The following is a 15,009-nucleotide window of genomic DNA, read 5'->3' as shown; positions in this document are numbered from 1 at the left end:
TTTCCTATAAACTAATTCAAATCTCAATAATTCTACGAAAGCTCAACTAAGTCAAAAAATTAGCACAACTATACTCTATATTCAATTTTCAGTGGCAAATGATTTCATTATTCCTTATGATTTTTACATATGAGCATTATATAAATATGTGAATATACATATATCCAAGCAAGGATGAACAATTTATGTATTAATATTTGAATAAACATCTATCAATAAACAATTTGCATGCATGTAGTATCAATATCCAAATGAGACTCATGAGCATTTCTAAATATGAGAATGAAATGAACGTGCATTTAAATCTAAGTGACTATTTTACAATATGAGAATGTACATATAAAACAATCAAATGAACATTTATCAAAATTCAAATGGTCATCAATTAATATGTGAATGAACACATATATATATAGATCATAATGAGCATTTATCAATATGAGAATGGATGGTATAAAAAATAAATTTCCATTATTAGGCATAACAATCATAAGAACTAGAACAAATTGTACATAATTTTTATAAATTTAGGCCAACAATTAATAATATAAAATCACGCCTTAACACAAAATTAGAGAATATCAAACAATAACATAATTCAACAACAATTATAAGAATCACTTATTTCCACAAAAAAGTATAAGAAGTCACAAACTCTTACTCAAAATCTTTAATTCTAGAGAAAAAATTTGATGAAGATGACAATAATATGAACATTTATCAAAAATCTAATGCTTGTATATTAATATGCAAATGATCATTTACTAATACGCTAATGAACATCTATCATAACGAAAATGAACATTCTTCAAAAATTATTTTCCACACTAAACTAAATTTACATCTCAATAATCTGACGAAATAGATTAAACTATCCAGAAAATTAGGACAACACTCTGTTTTCAATTATTTATGTCTAATAATTATATAATATAATAACACACCATAAACTATTTCAACACAAGAATACATCAAATATTGATATATTTCATCCAATATATTATTTTTTTTCTATGATTTGACAATTAATTATTTGGGAAAAAAATTAGAGTAATCAAATCATCATTTAACAATTATATCAAATCGTTGAATGGAAAAAGGAGAGAGAAATTAGTACCTCATCAGTGATTTGCGTCAACAATGAAGCTCCCATAAGAAGTGACATGATAGATGATGATTAAACTTCTATGATGGAAAATATGAAGGTTTTTAGAGAGAGAAAATCAAGGATGAAGGTTTTTGGAGAGAGAAATGGATATGATGAATTTTTTTGGAGAGAGGAAACAAAGGATGATGGGTTTTGAAGAGAAGAATCATAAAATGAAGCTTTTTAGAAGATAATAATGGTGATACATATAATCTGTATTTTTTTTGGGGAGATTTTATTTGGGGGGAGGTAAATTGGTTGTGGTGGTGGGAGGGGGGTCGGTATATTTATGTACACTAGAGTGTAGGCATTAGTAATAATAATGCACGTGGGTGTTGTGCCCGTATCCCCAAGAAGCCTAAAAGGCATAAAGCTGCAATCAAAAGAACTAGAACAAGCCAAGCAAAGAAGGAATCAAGACAACGGCTTGATTGATACAAATATAGCAAGGAAATCAATCACAAAGGCAGCAAGGGAAATATACCAAAAATACAAGGAGAAAGTCAAGGCAAGAGGATCAATTACGATTATTCCCCTACTAATAAATCGTTCAATATTTGTACAAACCCTAGAGATCTCTAGGTATAAATAGCTAGAAAAACATGTAAGCATGATTCATATATTAATACTCGAACTATTTTCACCGAACATTCAATAACAATCGTAGCTATTCTGATCAAGGAAGCTGTCCTTACTCAATATTGTCGTTTTTTTTCTCTTATTTTTCTCTTTATCTATTGTTCTTTAGTCGTATTGTTGTTCTTTGTTGTTTTGATTGTTTCTTGTACGATTGATTATCAATACCCCTAAAACCTTAAACAAATTCCTAGAACTACCCCTCTAAGATTTGTCCTAAACAATTTGGCGTCCACTGTGGGGCTGATAATCAGTTAACCTACCAAAAGCTCTCCAAAAGACCACAAAGAGCATCACTTAATCATGGCTGGAAACTCAGTACCCTTCACAATAGCCGAAATCAATGAAGGAATGAATGCATTTCGTCAATGAAAGGAATGGTGTCCTTCCAACAAGTGTATTATTCCGATAGAGGGTTCGGAATTATTAGAAAGCTAATTCTTCAGTGAGGTCAAATGATCGGAATGCCTAGGTGGAGGCCGCTTCCGATCAATAATATTAATGCATAATTAATATTACGGCTTAATCTTGACTGAACCCTTCGGGTCGCACCCCAATCGAATAACCGATCCGAATCGATGAATCAATCAGAAGGATTAGATGAGTCATAAGAATATTACAAACAAAGACGTCGGATATCGAGCTTAGAGCGTCGAGACCGAGCGTCGCAAGTCGAGTCGAATTTAAAATACGACGAGACGTGAAATCAAACAAGCGACAAATTCGATCCTAGCTGTAGCCTCGCATTGGCCTAGCCATGTGAGTTCTAGGCTAGGCGAGGTCACCAACCCATGTGCATCATGGGTGCCTAGCATCCCCTAGCACACGCACATCGCATGGCACAAGCATCGCAAGATGCGTGCATGCGTGTGGTGTAGCTGTGCATGCGTGGCTAGGCATGCTAGCATAGCAGCGCTATCCATCACATCATGCTAGGCCAAGCACCAAGCCCTTCGCTAGCCCGCAAGCATCGCAAGGCCAGCAACATGCTAGGCTTGCTGGGCCTTGCTATCGCAAGCAACGCAGGCATGGTGCCTTGCGTGCTTGCTAGCGTGCTAGGGCATGGCGCCTAGCCCATCGCAGCTTCGCACCAAGCAGCAGCATCGCATAGCAGCGTGCTAGGCATGCTAGGCTATGCATCCGTGCTAGCAAGCAGCACCAAGCAGCACCAAGCAGCATTACGCAACAGCATCGCAGCGATGCATGCGTGCTGGCTGGCTGTGCATGTGCCGCGGGCTGGCTAGCGATGTACTGGCTGGCTTGTTGTGCATGCGTTGCTGGTTGGCTGGGCTGCCCAGCCTTGGTGCTAGGCGGTAGCTGGCAGCCTTGGCAGCCAAAGCAGACTGCCAGCTAGCTTAGTAGTGGAGTGGTCTGGTTTTGAGTGGGGACCGATTACAAGGGCCTTGCTTGATGAGCAAGGCTATGGCCACCCCCCCTGAAATGGTCCTCACCTAATTCTTCCTCTCCCATTGCCACTTATAGCTTGTTTATTGATTTAGCATTTTATTTTGTTTTTTTTTTATTAAATTAAAATAAGGAAAAATGCAAATCTCCTACATTGATTGAGAATGGGAAATCAAGGTTCATTTCCCTATAAATACCCAAGTTTTGGGTTTTGGGAAGAACACTTGAGTGGAACTAAAAAGGCATCTCCTTAGTAAAGTGTGAAAACCTTAAGTTCGTAATACTCTAGTTTTTACTGGTTAAGTCCTGACTAACCTTCAGGACTAGGACCGTTCGGGTCGGGTCGAGGGTGCGAGCCTAGGAGGCCGTCGCACTTGCGAGCTCGGGCTTTGAAGTAAGAGCTCGTGAATCGAGCGAAGCACGCGTCAAGGGTAAGAATGTCTTTTCTCTTTCTCTCTTTTATGTTGTTAATTATGTGATTAAATATTTAGTTTCTTTAATTAGTGAGCGGGTCTTGGGCGGGTTTTTCTTCTGCGTAGCATTAGACGCTACGAAACCCAACAGTCAAACCTTAGACTAACAAAAAAAGCCAAATAGAAACCTTGTTGGCCCAAAAGGTCCAAACTGAGGCCAGAATCACAAGTTTAATTAAGCAAAATGAAGCCCTTTGAAGCCAAATATACTTAGTTGCATCTAAAACAACAAATTCAAGTAAGAATACAGACGGGCTAGCCAAGAAACTTGACCTGTCACGAGCACTCCATACCCTAAATAACAGGGAGAAAGGTTCTAACAACAAGGATGTGTCCTTGGCTGAAGGTTTCATTGATGCATGTACCCTGCAAGGGAATAAGAAATCAAGAACTGAGGAGGGAAAGATAGAAAAGGTAGTCAAGGAATACCTCAAGGCTTTTGAGGCAAAGATCGCAAAAGATTCTTGGAGTACCAAAGCCAATGGAGGAGGAAGCTACTAATGGCTACATAGAGTCACCCTTCTCAGAAGAGATCGCTATGGTCGAAGTACCAAAAAGGTTCACTACGCCAAACATGGCCATGTACGACGGCATGGCAGATCCTGATGAGCACTTATCCCACTATAAACAGAAAATGATGACAAGATCCATCTCAGGAGACATCAGAGAAGCAATTATGTGCAAGGGCTTTGAAGCCACCCTGTCAGGTCTAACCCTACCATGGTTCATTAATTTAGATAATGGGACTATTCAATCTTTTGCAGGAATGGTCAATCTATTCAAATTCCAGTTTGCAAGCAGCAGAAAAATCAAGAAGCAATCCTCAAATCTGTACAGAGTAATGCAAAGGCATGGTGAATCCCTAAGAGATTATCTAAACAAGTTCAACAGGGAGAAGACCGGAATATACAAATGTGATGCTCTCATTACGTACCATTGAAGCATTAAGGAGAGGATTGTTGGATCATAGTGAACTCTACAAGGAACTGACCAAATATCCTTGCACAACTATTGAAGATGTCCAAGCCAAAGCAATGGCCCAAGTCAGATTTGAGGAAGACATCTACTCGCGAAAGGAATCAACCTACAGGTAAAATTCCTAATGATTGATACTTTATCATCTTACAACATTATTTTGGGCAGACCATGGATCCATGAGATGAAGGCGATCCCATCAACTTACCATCAAATCATCAAATTTCCCACCAAATGGGGAATTTAAGAAATTAAAGGAGACCCAAAAGAAGCTAAGGAATGTTACAAGATAGCTTTGAAAGCAACATTAGCAGAGAAAGAATCAGCATAGCAATCAGAGATTCAGTTGGGCCAAAAAAAGATTATTACATCTGAAGAACAAGAATCCAACGAGGTTCAACTGAATCCAGATCACCCAGATAAGAAAGTTAGAATGGGAGCAAAACTGAGCAGAACCTGAGCAAGCAAATCCTACAATTCCTGGAAGCTGAAAAAGACGCATTCGCATGGACCCATGAAGATATGTGTTACACCCAAAAGTCAGATTTTTTGACTTTTGGTTGACCTTCTTGACTTTGACCGAGTAAAAAGGTTTTTAGAGTCTATAAAAGGTCTTTGGGCTAAACTGGTCAAGACATAAAAGCAATTGGGCCGATATCACATAAAGGCCCAATATATAGAGGCCATTTTAGGAGGCTAATGGACGTTATTAATTTTTACAGAAGTGTTGGCGCCAAGAAACATAACCGTATAAAAGTTATGAGAGTCATCCATAGCCGCTCCATTTCTCCTATAAATAGAAGTGCAAAAAAAATGAAGACATCAGCAAATCAATAACCAACAAGCATTTCATTTCTTTAAAGCTTTCTACTTAGCTTTCGTAATTTTCCTTGGCTTAGTAGCCAAGCGATAGTGTAGTTTATCACGTAGCATGTATTCAACATCGTTTGTCTTTTCCAATTGTATGATCATGGAGGTAACCTCTCCTTCAACTTATACAATTGTAGACCTGACTCTATCCTTTAATTAATGGACTGTATTTGTATCTTTTGTCATATGTTTATCTACTCGTTTCTTTGAGCAATCTAACTTGTTTTACTTATTTTGGGAAAGCTTCCTTATTGTTTTGTTTTTACGTTAGCAAGGTTATCAATCTTTGAAACTGGTAACTCGAGGAGCAGCCCCTTAATACTCTAGAACAAGATAGAGTATTTAACTTATTGGTAAAGAATAATATTTACCTCAACAAGTTTTTTTGGCGACCACAGTGGGAGAACACTAAACTAAATCACGTTAACTTTGTTAATTTGGAAGTTTTTCCCATGACTCCTAAGCGTTTAGCACGTAAAGGAAACACTAATGAAGATGTTAATTCAGCCGAACACATTCGTGAGACTATTTTAGAGGATCAACCAGATCTGGAAAATCAACTGCCAACGAAACATATGGCACATTCTTTCGAACCATTCGAGCCTCATACACAAAGACAAGATGAATCGGTTTTAGAAGGAGTAGAAAGCCAGTCTCCTAACAAACACTTACTCAACGCAATTTACACTAAGTATATGGAAATTGTGAAGGGTCTGTTGGAAGATCTAAAAGAAAACAATAGAGAGCAATTTGATAACTACTATCATGTCATGGTGGAAGAAACTGTCAGAGTGGTAACGATCGAGTTGAGAAACTTTGACTCTATTATCCAACAAGCGGTTACCAGGCAGTGTAATGCCCTGGAAATTTCCTTATTTTAAAAATACTCATTTTATTCTAAATAAAACCCTTTTTAGGAAATAACCAAAATATTACCGCCACCGTGATAACGGCTAAGACTAACTTTCAAAGTCACACAACGGAAGTCTTAAAATAAAAACCAACTTTCAAAATAAAACTTGAGTTCACAACCTCTAAACAAAAGTAGAATAAAACATTCGCAAGTTGGAACCAATTCAAACATGGCCCTTCTTAAAAACCAATTAAAAACAAACACAATAATGTTAGTCCATAACAATAACCAATAATTCAAAAGTATCAAAACTAAGAAACATAACAAGTAATTCTCTGCACTCTTTTCCATCATGCTCTTCATGCTTTAAGTACCTGTTACCTCCTTTTTATTTCAACCCTCTACTCACCATATAAATGGGGCATAGTAGGGCCAATCCAAAGGAAAGCTAAAGCTAAACACAAAAGTACGAATCAGCAAAAGCTGAGTACATATGCACCACCCTAACATGAATATCCTAGCATCAAATAAAATAATTAAAACATGCTCGCCATACAATCACAAGTCAACTTACATTTGACTCATAACTAGAAATATTAATTATTAATAATAATTTTGGATACGCATCGAACAATTTTCCTTCCTTAAAAAATATCCCATGAAACATTGAGCTTCCAATTAGGGAGCTACCCCAATTGGCACCTACTATATCACACTTGTGACGGAATTCCAGCGCATTAATAATAAAAGAATGGTTAAATATAAAACCCCATAACTCCCCCCATATATTCATATTCCAGGTATATACGTTCCAAGAGTTTTGGTGCGTATCCTCTTACACTTTATGTGATTTACCAATTTAACTTGTGATGACTCCAACCTATCAATTAAGAATAAACATGACAACAATCAACACCTACTTCTAATTCATTCTTGAATTAATTAGTGAGCATATACTATTTATTTTAATTAAGGTTCCTTGCCTAGTTTTGTGCACAAAGTTTCAAGATTACTACCTTGGTGTATAAAATGCACTGCTAAACAAGCATATACTATTTATTTTAATTAAGGTTCCTTGCCTAGTTTTGTGCACAAAGTTGCAAGATTACTACCTTGGTGCATAAAATGCACTGCTAAACTTCCTTGACTCGAACTCAACTTACATGAGCGAGTAAATAAATAAATTAACATCTTGACTCAACACCAATAATAAATGGGTGAGAAATAAATTCATGAATCATGCTCAATAATTCTAATTTTAGCTCTTTTAAACATACATAAGCCTTGCTTATTAAATTCATGCTTTCTTGATACTTGAAAATAAAACATACTTCCATGATTCATACATATTCAACTTGTATCATGCCTCAAATAACATATTCACATGCTTGCATAACCATTCATGCTCATCCAACATTAATTCCAAGCATATAATCAACCAAACATGCTACTAATTTATCACTTAAATCATACTTTACAATCCTAGCATGATACTACGCATACGTGAATATTCTTGTGCACATACGTACCTTGAATAAATCCTAAACTCGGCCACACTCACTAAAAATCACCTAGCTCGAAGCTTCCTACAAATAAGAATACATAATTATAATTAATCCACTATTCGCACAAAAACCGAGCATTTATAATACAGTTTAAACCTTACTAATTAACCCAATTTAATGACTTAAAAGCCATAAAACCTTTTCTTTAAGTAGATACTTTAAATCCTTTCAAAAAGACTTAGTTTTATGACCTAAATAAAATCCAAGCACACTTATTTAATATAAAACATTACTAATAGACTAGGAAATCATATTTAAATCATTAAAACCTTTTCCCTTTTTATGGGTAATCAAACCCTTACTCAATAATTAAAAAGTAGTGTGTATAATTAAATTCCAGCATTAATTTGAGAGCTTTAAACTCATTAAAACATGTTTAAACCATTGATTAAACAACAACAACCTAGGATCAAACCCTAACCATAAACATTAAATTCCAAAATTCCAGGGTTTGTAAATTAGGGTATTTGATTAAATAAAAATCTGAAAATATAGGAATAATATAACAACATCAAATATCCAAAATCAATACGAAAACATAATCAAAATCATACTTTAATAAAAACAACTAAAATGAAATTCAGAAGAGAAAAGATTTTATTTTATTTTATTTTATTATTTTTTTTTATAATAATACTGAACCAAAAACAAAAGGAGAGAGAAGGAGGGTGGCCGCCGGTGGTCGGCAGTGGCTGGTGGTGGCGTCGGTAGCTGTCGAACGTGAGGGGGAGGAGAAGAGGGAGAGAAAGGAGTGAGAAAAGAGAGAAAAAAAGAGAGGAAAAAGAAGAGAGAAAATAGGAGAAAACTTTTGTTGTTTTTGTGAAATCTGACAATTATGATTGTTGGGTGAAAAACCTTGGGGTTTTGAAGTATTTATACTTTCCTTTTAAAACAAAAACTCATAATTACAAGACTATCATTACTAAATCCTACTCCTCCATGTTTCTTCCTTTGGGGCCAACTTGTTGGGCTCTTTAGTGTCCTTAATATCCCAACAAGTTAATCCAACTATTTAAATAAAGATGACCCAATACAAAACACTTTTATTGCCTCAATTAATGAGTCATATTATTTTATACACACTTACATAATATTTAAATAATTAATTTCTTTTAAAATGAAATGAAACATTTTAATTTATAAAAATAAATAAAAGAAATAATTTATGTATAAAAATATTATAAAAATATAGAGTATTACAATCTACCCCCCTTAAAAGAAGTTTTGTCCTCGAAACTTGAGCACGAAAATCATGAAACTTTGTTCAAAACTTTTTTAAAACTGTACTTTTTCACCCACTTAGTAAATTTTTTTCTTAATACTTATAGTTGATGTACATTTTGTAACCTTTCTTGATCTCTTTCTTTCTAAACTTTGTATAAGATTGTGCAAAATATACTAAATATGCACAAAAATGCTTGAAAATAAGGTAAAAAGCGCGAAATTATACCGCATTCTACCCCCCTTAAAGAAAACGAGTTACGTCCCCGTAACTCAACTAACCTCAAACAATTCTGGGTACTTCTTTCTCATTTCATCCTCAGGTTCCCATGTCGCTTTCTCAATTTCTTGATTCGACCACAAACCTTTACTATCTTGACATCTTTCTTGCGTGGACTACGCACTTTACTATCAAGAATCCTTACAAGTCTTTCCTCATAGGTTAGGCTTTGGTTTCAGGTTGTAAGACATGCGACTTGTCTGGGATGTAACTTCTCAATTGAGAAACGTGAAACATATCGTGTAGTACCTTGCTGAGGTCCGAAGGCAATGTCAATCTATAAGCAACTTTTCCTATTCTTTGCAAAACCTCATATGGTCCAATGTAATTTGGACTCAACTTCCCTTTCTTCCCAAATCTCATCACTCCTTTCATTGGTGAAACCTTATGCAAAACCTTATCACCAACTCGAAATTCCTTTTCTCTACGCTTTAAATTTTTGCGTAACTCTTTTGTCTATGTTGGGCAACTTGAATCTTAGCTTGGATTTCTCTCACTTGCTTCGATGTTTCTTCTATCGTGGACCTAGAATTATTTTCTCACTAATGTCAGTCCAACATAGTGGACTCCTACACTTCCTTCCATACAAGGCCTCAAATGGTGCCATGCTAATGCTTGCATGGTATTTATTATTGTAAGAGAATTCTACCAAGTCCAAGCTATCTTCCCATCCACCTTGGTAATCTAACACACATTATCTTAACATATCTTCCAAGGTTTGGATAGTTCTCTTAGATTGTTCATCTGTTGTAGGGTGAAATGTTGTACTCATCTTCAACGTCGTACCAAAGTTCTCCTGAACACTTTTCCAGAATTTTGAAAGAAACCTAGAATCCCTATCAGAAACGATATCCTTAGGAACTCTATGTAGCCTCACAACATTCTTGATGTAAGCCTTTGCAAGCTGTTCCATTTTCCAAGTCTCCTTCATTGGTATAAACACTGCCAATTTGTAAGTCTATCCACCACAACCCAGATGGTATCATCCCATTCTTAGACTTAGGTAAACTAGTGACAAAATCCATCGAGATGCAATCCCACTTCCAAGCCGGGATCTTGAGTGGTTGTACTGTTCCCTGTGGTCTCTTATGGTCTATCTTAACTTTCTGACAGGTTAGACATTTGGCTATAAACTCTGCTACTTCCTTCTTCATCTTAGGCCACCAATACACCTTTTTCAAGTCCTTGTAAAGTTTATCTCTTCCTGGATGTATTGAATAGGGTGTATTATTCCCTTCTTCCATCAATTTCTTCTTCAACTCCTCACATTTTTGTAGTACACACCACCTCCCCTTGAATTGAATACTCCCATCATCATGGGTTCTGAAATCAGTCGCCTTCCCTTGCTTGATCCTCTCCCTTACGCGATCTAATTTCACATCCCCTACTTGGTTATCCTTAATCTCATCAAATATCGTTGGTTGGATACTCAAATTATTAAGCATTCATTTTAACGTTCCATATGGTACTACCTCGAGGTTCAACTTACTCATTTCTTTACAAAGCTCATCTGCCACTACCAAAGCGTTCACCCTATGTGTTGCTTTGCGGCTCAAAGAATCCGCGACTACATTCGCTTTACCCTCATGGTATTGGATATCTATTTCATAGTTATTGAAGAATTCTAGCCACTTACGTTGTCTCATGTTCAAGGTTGATTGCGCGAAAAGATACTTAAAATTTTTATGGTATGTGAATATCCTACATTTCACTCCATATAAATAATGTCTCCATATTTTCAATGTAAACACTATTGCTGCCAGTTCTAGATCATGAGTAGGGTAGTTAACTTCATGTTTCTTCAATTGCCTTGATGCATACGTAATCACCTTCCCATTTTGCATCAAAACAAATCCAAGTCCATTCTTAGATGCATCACTATACAAATCATAAGAACCACTCCCATCAGATAAAGTCAACACTGGTGCTGTAGTCAAACTCTTCTTCAAGGTTTGAAACGCTTCTTCACACTTATCACTCCAAATGAACTTAGATTCTTTCTTTATCAACAAAGTCATAGGTCTAGCTATCTTTGAAAAATCCTTCACAAACCGCCTATAATATCCAGCTAGGTCTAAGAAGCTTCGAATATCCGACACATTCTTGGGTGTAGGCTACCCCTTCACAGCTTCAATATTTGCAGGACCTACCTCAACTCCTTCTTTAGATACAAAATGTCCTAAAAATGCTACCTTCTCCAGCCAAAACTCACACTTCGAGAATTTGGCATACAACATGTTAGTCCTTAAAGTAGCTAATACTTATCTCAAATGCTCTGCATGGTCCTCTTTATTCTTTAAATAAACCAAAATATCATCAACAAATACCACAATGAATTGGTCTAAGAAAGGTTGAAATGCTCTATTCATCAAGTCCATAAATATTGCAGGTGCATTTGTCAACCTAAAAGGCATTACTGTAAACTTATAGTGTCCATATCTTGTCCTAAATGTCGTTTTCGGAATGTCCTCTTCTACAATCCGTAGTTGATGATATCCAGACCTAAAATCAATCCTAGAAAACACAGCTACACCTTTTAATTGGTCAAACAAGTCATCTATTCCAGGCAAAGGGTATTTGTTCTTTATGGTTACCTTGTTTAACTCCCTATAATCGATGCATAGCCTCATGCTACCATCTTTCTTCTTCACAAACAATACAGGAGCTCCCCATGGTGATGCACTTGGTCGTATGTATCCCTTCTCCGAAAAATCCTGTAATTGACTTTTCAATTTGCTCATCTCAGCAGGCGCCATCTTGTATGGTGCCTTAGAGATAGGTGCGGTTCCAGGTACTAAGTCTATGGTTCTTTTTGGCGCCATACTCGGAATCTCTTTTGGAAACACATCTAGAAACTCCTTCACTACTTCAATATCCTTTGGTTTAGATGGTTCCTCATACTCTAAGTTTCTCACACTACAGAAATAGATTGGGTTTCCCTTCTTCATATATTTTGCCAACTTCATCACAGAAATGATCTTAGTATGCCTGGGTTTTCCATGCCTCTAATGGGTTACGAGCTCTCCTTGAGCTGTTTTCAATTGGATTTTCTATGACTGACATCGAATCTCAGCATGATAATGACATAACCAATCCATTCCCAAAATTATATCAAGGTCTCCTAGTTTCATATTCAATCAGGTTGAATAGGAATTCCTTACCTTTAATCTTCACGGGAACATCCTTATAGACCCTAGTACAATAAACAACACCCCCAGTTGGAAGTTCTATAGGAATATCTATGTCATCTACAGTTTTCAAACAATGCGATAGTTTTGGAAGCATAGCTTTAGAAATAAAAGAATATGTTACACCAGAATCAAACAAAACTTTAACAGGAACTGAGTTTATATAAAATGTACCAATAATGACATCTCTCGCTGCATCAGCCTCACGCGAACCCATCACATTAAGATTTCCTGGTGTTCCACCCTTGACTTGTGTGTTACCACTATTGGTATTCTTATTTCCATTCTGAAACTGCGCCCCCTTGTTCACTTGATTCCCATTGCTACCCTGATCTCCTTTATGCTGATTTCAGTTATCCACTACCCTTAAATTGGTTGTTTCCTTGACCCCCTTTATTCTTATAGAAACACTCATATGCCTTGTCCCCTTGCTTGTTGCATAGGTTACAAGTGATTAAGTTACCTTCACAGTCTTTCCCTGGGTGGTTGTTGGAACATCTCTTACAGTAATATATCCTCTAGCTACGATTCCCAAGTTGGTTCCTATTTCCCTTAGGAAAATTGCGCCCACCTTGGTTGTTCCTATTGTTTTGGAAGTTATTACCTTGGTAGTTGTAAACTTTTGCTTCTTAAAGTTATTTTGGTTCCCAGATGGTGCGGAACTAGTCATAGGCTCCTTTCTTTTCTCCCTAGCTTCCAACTCAACGTTTTTAGCTTTCTCCTTCAACTCCAACGCATGTGAATGCGTTGCCCTACTATACAACTCATCCAAATTGTCAAACACTTGTCCTGACAATTTGCTTTGGAGAGAAAGAGGCAATCCTCTCTCAAACCTTCTAGATTTCTACCTATCAGTAGCCACAGTATCTGTAGCAAACCTAAATAGCTCGATAAACTTAGTGTAATACTCAGTCACTGACATACTCACCATATTAAGTTCCAGGAACTCATCAGCTTTCTGCTTCTGCAAGAATATAGGGTAGAACTTATCCTTCACTTGCTCCTTGAACACATTCCATCTAAGGTTAGGTAATGCTCTCACAGCTTGTTCATTCTGCTGCCACCACAACTCTGCTTCACCCCTTAAGTAATAAGGTGCACTACTCACTTTGGACTCGTTAGGACATGCTACTGCCACAAACAAATTTTCAAACTCTCTCAGCCAGTTTTCAAGGATAGTTGGGTCAGGTTCTCCCTGATAGGTAGGCGGTTTGCTTTAGGCTATTTTCTTAAACAACTCCCCAGTAGGGTCAAGATTGTTATTGTTATTCCTTTCAGCTAACTGTTGAGCTACAACAGCTAATTGCCTTACTACCTCGTTCAGGTCATTGTCATTGTTGTTTCTCCCTGCCATCCTAGTCCTCTTAAATAAAGAAATGACTACTATTAGGTTGGTCACAACTCTCTTGTAACTAGACAATAACCAAGCTACTTTAATTCAAGCATACAAGCAGTAATTTTGAATTATAGTAAAAGCAACTACTCATTTCTCTTACTAATAAATCAACACATTATATTGGTTGTCATGCAACCATTTCACTCAAGTAAACACATCACAAAAATGTTTTTAAGTCATTTCCCTTGATACCATTTACAGAAAATAAAAGTAATAAATGACGTTTGATAAGGTTGTTTAAAGATGGAAATAAATATAAAAAGAATAAATAATACTTTATTGAAATACTGAAAAGAAATGTTTGGAATATCCCAAATGTAGCTTTGCTACTTATTACTCACGCAGTACGTATTAAACTATAACCATGAATAAAGAATGAAATAAATACTTAAAACACTAAAGGAAAGTTAGTCTAAAATCTTCAAATATTGACATTGTCAATCTTGTCTTTTATCTCCTTGTACTTCTTTGGATTATACTCAGGATCACTCCCATTATCACCATCATTGCCACCATCATCATCATCATCTTGCTCAGGATCCATTTCTTCCTCAAGGTCTTCGTCAGACTCATCAGATTCTAAGTTAATGATTACTGAGGGCTTGGAGGATTTGGATTGGGAATGATTTTGCATGAAGAATCCCCAGACTCATTATCTTGCTCTATTGGCTCACCTTGACTCTCATAAGTTTGCTCAGGTTCTGACTCAGACATGGGATCATCTTTTTCTGAAGAATAATACGGTGCATTTTGTTGTGGAGTTGGATCACCAAAGTTATGGTAAGGAGGAGGATAAGAAGCATATTGAGGGTTAAGGTAAATGAATTCTTTGTGAGCAATGTAACGGTATAAATATCTCTAATCTGCTCACCACTGACCATTAGAGTCCTTATACTTTGTATAGTTAGCTACACCATTAGGGAAATGATAATCACGAAAACAACTCTTAATAGCCTCATAGGGAGGATAGTTAGGCAAACAATGAACAATCATGGCAGAGA

Source organism: Chenopodium quinoa, unplaced genomic scaffold (genome assembly GCF_001683475.1).
Source record: "Chenopodium quinoa cultivar QQ74 unplaced genomic scaffold, ASM168347v1, whole genome shotgun sequence".
In the NCBI taxonomy this organism is placed as follows: domain Eukaryota; kingdom Viridiplantae; phylum Streptophyta; class Magnoliopsida; order Caryophyllales; family Amaranthaceae; genus Chenopodium; species Chenopodium quinoa.
This window is presented reverse-complemented; position numbering follows the sequence as displayed.